Here is a 7,662-nt window from a genome sequence, read left to right as displayed (position 1 = left end):
CAAACAGTTCATGAATAACCTTGAAAACTACTGCTCTCAACTGTTAGGTGAATTCTTGTGAAAAATGGAGACATTAGAAGAAAACCAGGATCAGCTCACAAACAATTCACTAACCCCAAGGCAATCTAACAAATATTATCGAAGCAACCAGCTCACCCAAAAGCCCCCAACCTGACCCTTACAGAACCATTGTAAAAGCAGGTTGGACAGAAAGCACAACCGAATTTGACACTAAGGATGAGAAAGAGATCTTCCACTCTGAAATTAGGAAATGTGATGAGAACTTACCAAGAAGTGCCTGAACAGGTCATGCCATGGGTAAGTGGAACGAAGTAGTGCCTCCTCCCAACTATCTGGCTTCTAACAGGTATTTTAAAAAATCCAACTAAATCTAAGGCCAGGTCTACACGACGCACGAAAATCGATTTTAGATACGCAATTTCAGCTACGAGAATAGCGTAGCTGAAATCGATCTACTCACCCGTCTTCACCGCGCGGGATCGATGTGCGCGGCTCGCCATGTCGATTCCGGAACTCCGTTGGGTTTGGTGGAGTTCCGGAATCGATGTAAGCGCGCTCAGGGATCGATATATCGCGTCTAGATGAGATGCGATATATCGATCCCTGAGCAATCGATTGTAACGCGCCGATACGGCGCGTCGTATAGACGTGGCCTAAGTATCAGAACTATAAACTTCATCTGGTAAACAAAATTTCACATTCTGAAATCTTGAGAAATTTTTTTTATTAAAAAGTAGGTGGAAATTAAATAAAATGTTTACAATTTCCCCCCACCATTTTTCAATCAGCTCATATATAAAGTACAACTGCAATAACAGAAACATAAGCCATAGCCCACAACCTTGCTAAAGACTTGTGAACCATGGAGTACATCAGATACATTAATACTAACAGACCTGTGCTTAATCAAGAGGAAATTTGCAAATCATATTCCCACCATCTATTGGATCCCCCAGTAAAGCCTTAGGTGGCAAGGTTTCCAAAAGCAAAAATGGGAATTAGGCTGCCAGCTCCCATTGATTTGCAATGAATGTCCAACTGCCCTCTGTGGCTTTTAAAATCTTCTCCCAGTCACTAAATGGAACACACGTCCTCACCCATATTCCTGAATGACAGTCAAATTAATGATGGGAACACACTGCAGGAAGCAGAGACTAAATCATATTTTTCTTCAGAAACCCACTAATCATTTCACAAGATGAAAAGAGACGCTACGCAAGCAGAGAGCATAAACTTTTTCAAGGAACCATCAGCACTAGCCTCAAAATGCAAAGTTAACAGAGAGTTCTCTGTTGTGAATCTCTTTCGTTTGATAGATGGTCAAATACCTGGAGGATGATAAATGATTATCTGTAAGTGATTATTCTAATTCAGTGGCACAGAAGAAGGGCTGAAGTGTCTGGCATTGGAAAATTTAATGAGGTGTTCCTGACATACCAGCCCCCAAGTGTTTATTCTGGAAGCAAACCGAGTGCTACAGTTGATACGATTACCAACAAAGGAAACTTGTCCAAAACGAAGAAAACTTCAACAAGCTGTCTTTTTCAAGACAAATACAGCAAATCAGATTTACAGGGCAATGGAGATGGGCTCTGGGATAGGGGATCACCTCTCCTCAAACCACCCTGGTTGGCATAGGTGCCAACTTCCCTGCTTTCCCCATGGTGCTTGACACCCCCGCCTTCTGCCCCTCTCCCTGCCCCCACTCCACCTCTTCCATGCGTCTCCACCCCTGGCCCACCTCTTTCCACCCCTGCCCCAAAGTCCCCACCCCAACTCTGCCCCCTCCTTGCCCCTATTCCAACTCCTTCCCCAACTCCCTGCTCCGCCTCCTCCTCTAAGCATGCCATGTTCCCGCTCCTCCCCTCTCCATCCCAGCATGCCACCACACAGCTGTTTGGTGGGAGCCAGGGGGAAGCACTGGGAGGTAGGTGGAGGAGCTGGGATGCGGCGTGCTTGTGGGGGTGGGAGAGGAGGAGGAAGAGGTGGAGCAGGAGGAGCTTGGCTGCAGAGCACCCACTAATTTTTTCCTGTGGGTGCTCCATCCCCGGAGCACCCACGGAGTTGGCGTCTATGCTGGTTGGTAATGGCTAAAAGTTACTACCCTCTGATAGCTGTTCAGTTGATGTAACAGTCTGTCCATTTTAAGGGTCGCTGTGGCCTGCTCTACGTTTAGCTCCTTTGTGGGCAGGCATTCTGGAACTTGTAGGACCCAGGAGGGTTACATGATCATGCTGCAGCCTGCTCTGCAAGGAAATGGGAAAGGGTGGATACAAGGGAGGCCAGGTGACAGGACTGTAGGCTAAAAGGCAGGCCTGTAGCACAGTCAAGGGGGATCAGCATGGAGACAATCCTCCATACTAGCCAAACTGAGGGCTAGGAAGCAGCCAAGGAAGGGTCTGTATGGAAGTCACTAGAGGGGAGGTTGCCAGGAATTCTGTGGGCCACAAAAGGAACTTTTTGTGCCTGAAGTCACTGATCATAGAATGTGAGAGTTGTAAGGGACCTCAGGAGGTCATCTAGTCCGACCCCCTGGCAGATATTTGCCCCAGATCCCTAAATGGCCCCCTTAAGGACTGAACTCACAATGGTGGGTTTAGTGGGCTAATGCTCAGCCAATTCTCAAACCACTGAGCTATCTCTCCCCTCATTGTAGGTGCTGGCCCACTCAACACTGAAAAAAGGAAACCAAAATGTTCCCTTTTCCTCTTTGGCTGGTGTCATGTCCTCGCTACATTTCTCTCCTCATCTTATCTTATATATTTTGGGCTCACTGGCAGCCAAATTTCCCTCAGGTGAATCTCTTTGTGTGAGCACACAGTTGGGGTGCAAGCAGAAGAAGGGTATGTGAAAGTTGCTATCTTGACTGACCTCTTGGGGATTGAACCAGGGACTTCCAGAGCAAAAAGCGTGAACTTAGCTTGAGCTACAGTGACCTAACATCCATGTCACCTGTGAATTGGCATAGAGGGAGCCCTGCAACAAAATACTGCTGGGTTAGAGATGCCCTTTCCAAGGAGCTGGCTGGGTGTGTTCTGAATGTGCACACCCAGTTGGTGCATATCAGCAAATGGTCTGGGTGGTGGCCTTGACCTCAGGGTTAGGCACACAAGTGTATTTTAAGTATGATGCCTTTGTAATGGACAAGTTAGTTACAGTTGGGCAGATGCAAGACAGAGAGCTGCAGGTCTTCAAACAGTCAAACGTTGGCTGCCAGCCCATCCCCTACAGTGCAAAAGAGGCAACACCCAGCAGGCCTGGGAATTTAGCTTACTTGGGAGAAAAGCAGGCCAAGGGCTGGAATGCAGATGTGTGGCTACAAGGAAAAGAGGCAGGCTGGGTCTGGGTAGAGCCTAAGAGCCATCAGCCACACTATGCCTGTTTGCTTTGAGGCTGATGAGGCAGAGGAAGGATGTAGATCTGATCATCTATGACAGGGGTTCTCAAACTTGGGGTCAGGACCCCTTAGGGGGTCATGAGGTTATTACATTGGGGTCACAAGTTGTCAGCCTCCACCCCAAACCCTGATTTGCTTCCAGCATTTATAATGGTGTTAAATATATTTTAAAGTGTTTTTAATTTATAAGGGGGGCTGCACTCAGAGGCCTGCTATGTGAAAGACGTCACCAGGACAAAAGTCTGAGAACCACTGGTCTATGATGCTCCCACTTACAACAGTGAAACTCCAGGGCACATTAAATGGCCCTGATTATTAGTCTGTTGCTGTGCTGGGTACAGGAGCAGACTGGGGAGGAGGGGCAGTGTTAAGTCACCTTCATGCACACTGTGTTTGGGGGCCAGTTCAGTCCTCCAATGTCACTTAGATCAGCCTTAGGACCATGAGAAGCAGCAAATGGCAGGAGCACAGCGCACTCTGGTCACACCCTCTCCCCACCCTGAAACTGGTCCCAGAAACTCCTAAATGCTGGGATGTGGGAATGGAGCTGGTAGGGTTGCTCTGTCAGTTAGTTCTATGACAGTGGGGGAGCCCCAATACACAACAGGTATTCCTGCTGCACCCCCTTTATGCCACATGAGTGTTGTAAATGGTTTTTAGAGCAATGGGGAATCTGCCCCAGTGACTTCAGTGGTGTTACTCCACATTGATGCTGGTTACATAAAGCACAGCACTGGGTCAAATCCTACTCTTATATTCAACAAGAATTAATCAGGCTTAAAGAGAAAAACTGCACAATTTGTGCCAGTTTCTGCAATTAACAATGCATGAAAAATTGTGCACAAGTGTTATCCAAACTGTTAGTTCTTTCTTTGGATTAATCCTCTCAGCAAAATAACTTAATAAGTAATTGGTGCCTAATTGTGTGATGCCAATTTTAATGCAGACTGAGGCAGTTAGCATCTGGAACTAGTTTCTTGGCCCAAGTCATTAACTGTGTTTAGTTTAGAAAACAAACATTGCAATAGTAAAGGTCTATATCCAAATAACTCTTCTAATCCTCTACCTACACATCCACACCATCCCCACTCATGCGTCCAAAGTTTCAAGGGGTTTTCACAGAGTTGGAGCTGGGGGAGGAGAAATGCCACTAAGGCAGCACCCATGCTTTTTGTGCAGCCCTTCCCAGATCTACCACATTTTCATTCCATAAACCCACAGAGTCAAAGTGGTTTGGTCCCATATCACTGGTAACGGGGCTACACCCAAATAACACACCAGCGAATTCTGAATCTTCCTCCCATTGGTCCCTAGAAAACTAAAGAATTTGAGACATCAAGCTCTGATCATAAAACTTCCTTTCTGCACTGGGGGTTCTCAGGATGTCCAGCCTGGACAAAATCTTGTCCTGGAAAAAAAATGGAGAAATTGATCACATGCATAGATTCAAAGACAAGAAGTCCAATGTGGTCACCTATTCTCCTACATAACATAGGTCAGAGAGTTCCCTGAAATAATTCCTGTTTGAACTAGAGCAGATTTTTTAGGAAAATGTTCAGTCATGATTTACAAATTGCCAGTGATAGAGAACTCACCCCAACCCTCGGTTACATCTCTGGGCTGGAATCCTCACCAGTGGCTGATGACAGTTGGATGGATAGGACTGTCCACAACCCTAATGAAGCCTACAGGATAGTTACTTGAGAAAGCTATTGGCCCTGCAAAACAATTTGATTTTGCAGAGATGGTACTGCCCTGTTCAGACGGAAAAATGTGCTGCACAGACACATTTGCCCTTTAGAAGCCCTATCCTTCACCAGCCCTCTGATCTCCTGTGACATATGAAACAACTGGCGTGCAGATAAATATGAGCATAGCTGGATTTTGGTGGTTATAAAATAATTCTCAGCTGCCTGCAAAGTTGAGATGCTCCACTCCCTTAATTGTTGGGGAGGGAGGGCAGTCCCAAACGTAAAGTGGACTGCAGTGTCTGTTGTGCTGTCTTGGCCTGTTGGTGGAAAGAGCCAAGGCCTTAGAGAGGAAGTAGAAGTAGGAGGGATTTGTGATGGGGGAGGAGAGTGAGATTTGTGGGTTGGAAAGGATCTGGAAGTCTCCCAGGAATAATTTCATTGGGTGCTCTCAAAATCTTGAGAAAATTAATATAGTAAAACTACAGCCCGTCTCTGTAACTTAGACACAGTGTCACAAATCCTAGCCCAGCCTAAGGGCTAGAGAAGCCTCCACGGTCTTTGAGTCCATAATTCCACAGGAGAAAAGGATGATGATCAGCATAATGGCAGTTCCTCTGATGCTATCCTCAGCCAGCCCTACTAAAGTTGCTGCATGCAGCCCCACCAGAAGCCGCAGAGGAGCTGTGTTCTGCAGTGTGCAGGTGGTGCAGATCTGCAGATATCCCTTTATGAGCTCCTACTGTCCTGCCCATTCCCCTGTTGTAACTTCTCTCTTCAGAGTACTTCAGCATCTATAGTAGGTGGAGGGATTTAAGCCTCTGAAGAGCTACTCCATGGGAAGGAAGCAGGATAATGACACTGCGGAAAACTCAATGCATTTCTGATTACCCTTTGTTGCTCTAGATCAGAAGACTATGTACAAAATGGTGACGAGAGCAAGGCACGTTTAATTAGAAAAACCTGAGCCAACTCCACAGAATATCAAGGATCCACATTTCAGTTCAGTGAGGTTCCACACAAAACAAAGCACAGAACTAAAAGTTAGTTGCTGACAGAAAACAATGAACCAGATGACAAAGGAGATGTGGTAAAACACCCCGGCATTCCTACATCATGATCAGCCCATAAGCTGCATGTCAGAGGCCATATCCCTCAGATAGGGTAAATGGGTGCAGCTCCATTTACTTCAGTTAACTCCTAGAGGCGGATCTGCCCATAAATGTCAGAAAATGAGAGATGCTGTGCAGTATTATTCAGATCTTAAAAAAGGTGGAGGCAATACACAAAAACAGAGAATGAGGAGGTGTCCACAACATGAGACTGTTCTCTCTCTATCCTTTTCAAAATATCATTGGCATTATTTTTTTAAGATATTTACAATGGGCTAGAATGTGACTCTGGCTACATGCCCTCACAGAGGAGAGAAATCTCCCCTTATATCTGTCCATTCCCCTCACCAAAGCTGTGCGGGAGGGAGAGAAATGGACAAGGACTAGCAGATCCTTGGCTCCACCTATCCTACTGAGTGGGCAGAGTTGGTACAGACAGCAAAGAGGAAGAAGTAAGGTACTATTGGTAATAGACCACAGTCATCAGAGAAGACTTGACTCCAAGTATTGTAATTATTGAGGATCTTTCCATTGGCTTCAACAAGCTTTTGATTACACCATAAATTTCTACCTGCCCCACGTCCAGGAGCAAGGAGGAAGCAGGATAAGAATTTTGAGTCAGAGATGTGTGTCTGATTCCCAGTTCCTCCTGGTGATACAATTTACACATCTCCCCTTTTTCAGGACTGTGTCTAAAGTCACAATCTCTCCCAACGAATAGACCAAGAACTGCCTGTGTAATCTTCAACTAGTGGTACCTGTTTCTATTCTGATATGTTGCAACAGTCATCAAAAGCAACACTCTTTGACTTTATGAAGGATCTGTTTCAGACATAATTTCCTCAACCTGTGTCAATAACTATAACAAATTTCAAATCATTTTTAATGTCAGTTTAAAAAAATAAGCAAATCTGACATGACATTTTTATCATCTATTTACTGTCTCAAATCAAATGGTTTACAGCATTGCATTCTGGAAATATACAACTTATGAAAAAAACAGCCTATTAAAATATGATAATGATAATGCCTTAAATGAGTTATAGTTACTCTAGTAAAAACTATCACGACTGTACAGCTGCTAAGACAAAACTATTGTTAACATGTTTTGCCACAATAATCGTGGCACCTGCTAACTCTGCTATGGCATATTTAGGGGTCTGTCAACATTTCTTTTGTAAACATTATTTTCCAGGATTTTTAACTGAGCCATAAATGTTAACCCAGGAGTGAAATTTAGCGTGTAGGGCCTTCAAATACTGTTGAAAAATATTCAACTATTTTGACATATTTGGATTTCAAAAGGAAGTTTACTAGATTTAATTTATGCTGCTTTTTGCTCTTCTAGGACTCAAAAATTGATTGCTTTGTTCTTATATGTTGAGTGAATTTAAACTGGGTGCAATTTGCCACCCCAGAGACTGAAGTCATCTATCCCACTGTT

Source organism: Chelonoidis abingdonii, chromosome 9 (assembly GCF_003597395.2).
Source record: "Chelonoidis abingdonii isolate Lonesome George chromosome 9, CheloAbing_2.0, whole genome shotgun sequence".
Classification (NCBI taxonomy): domain Eukaryota; kingdom Metazoa; phylum Chordata; order Testudines; family Testudinidae; genus Chelonoidis; species Chelonoidis abingdonii.
The sequence above is the reverse complement of the archived record's forward strand: the minus strand, read 5'-3'. Positions refer to the sequence as shown.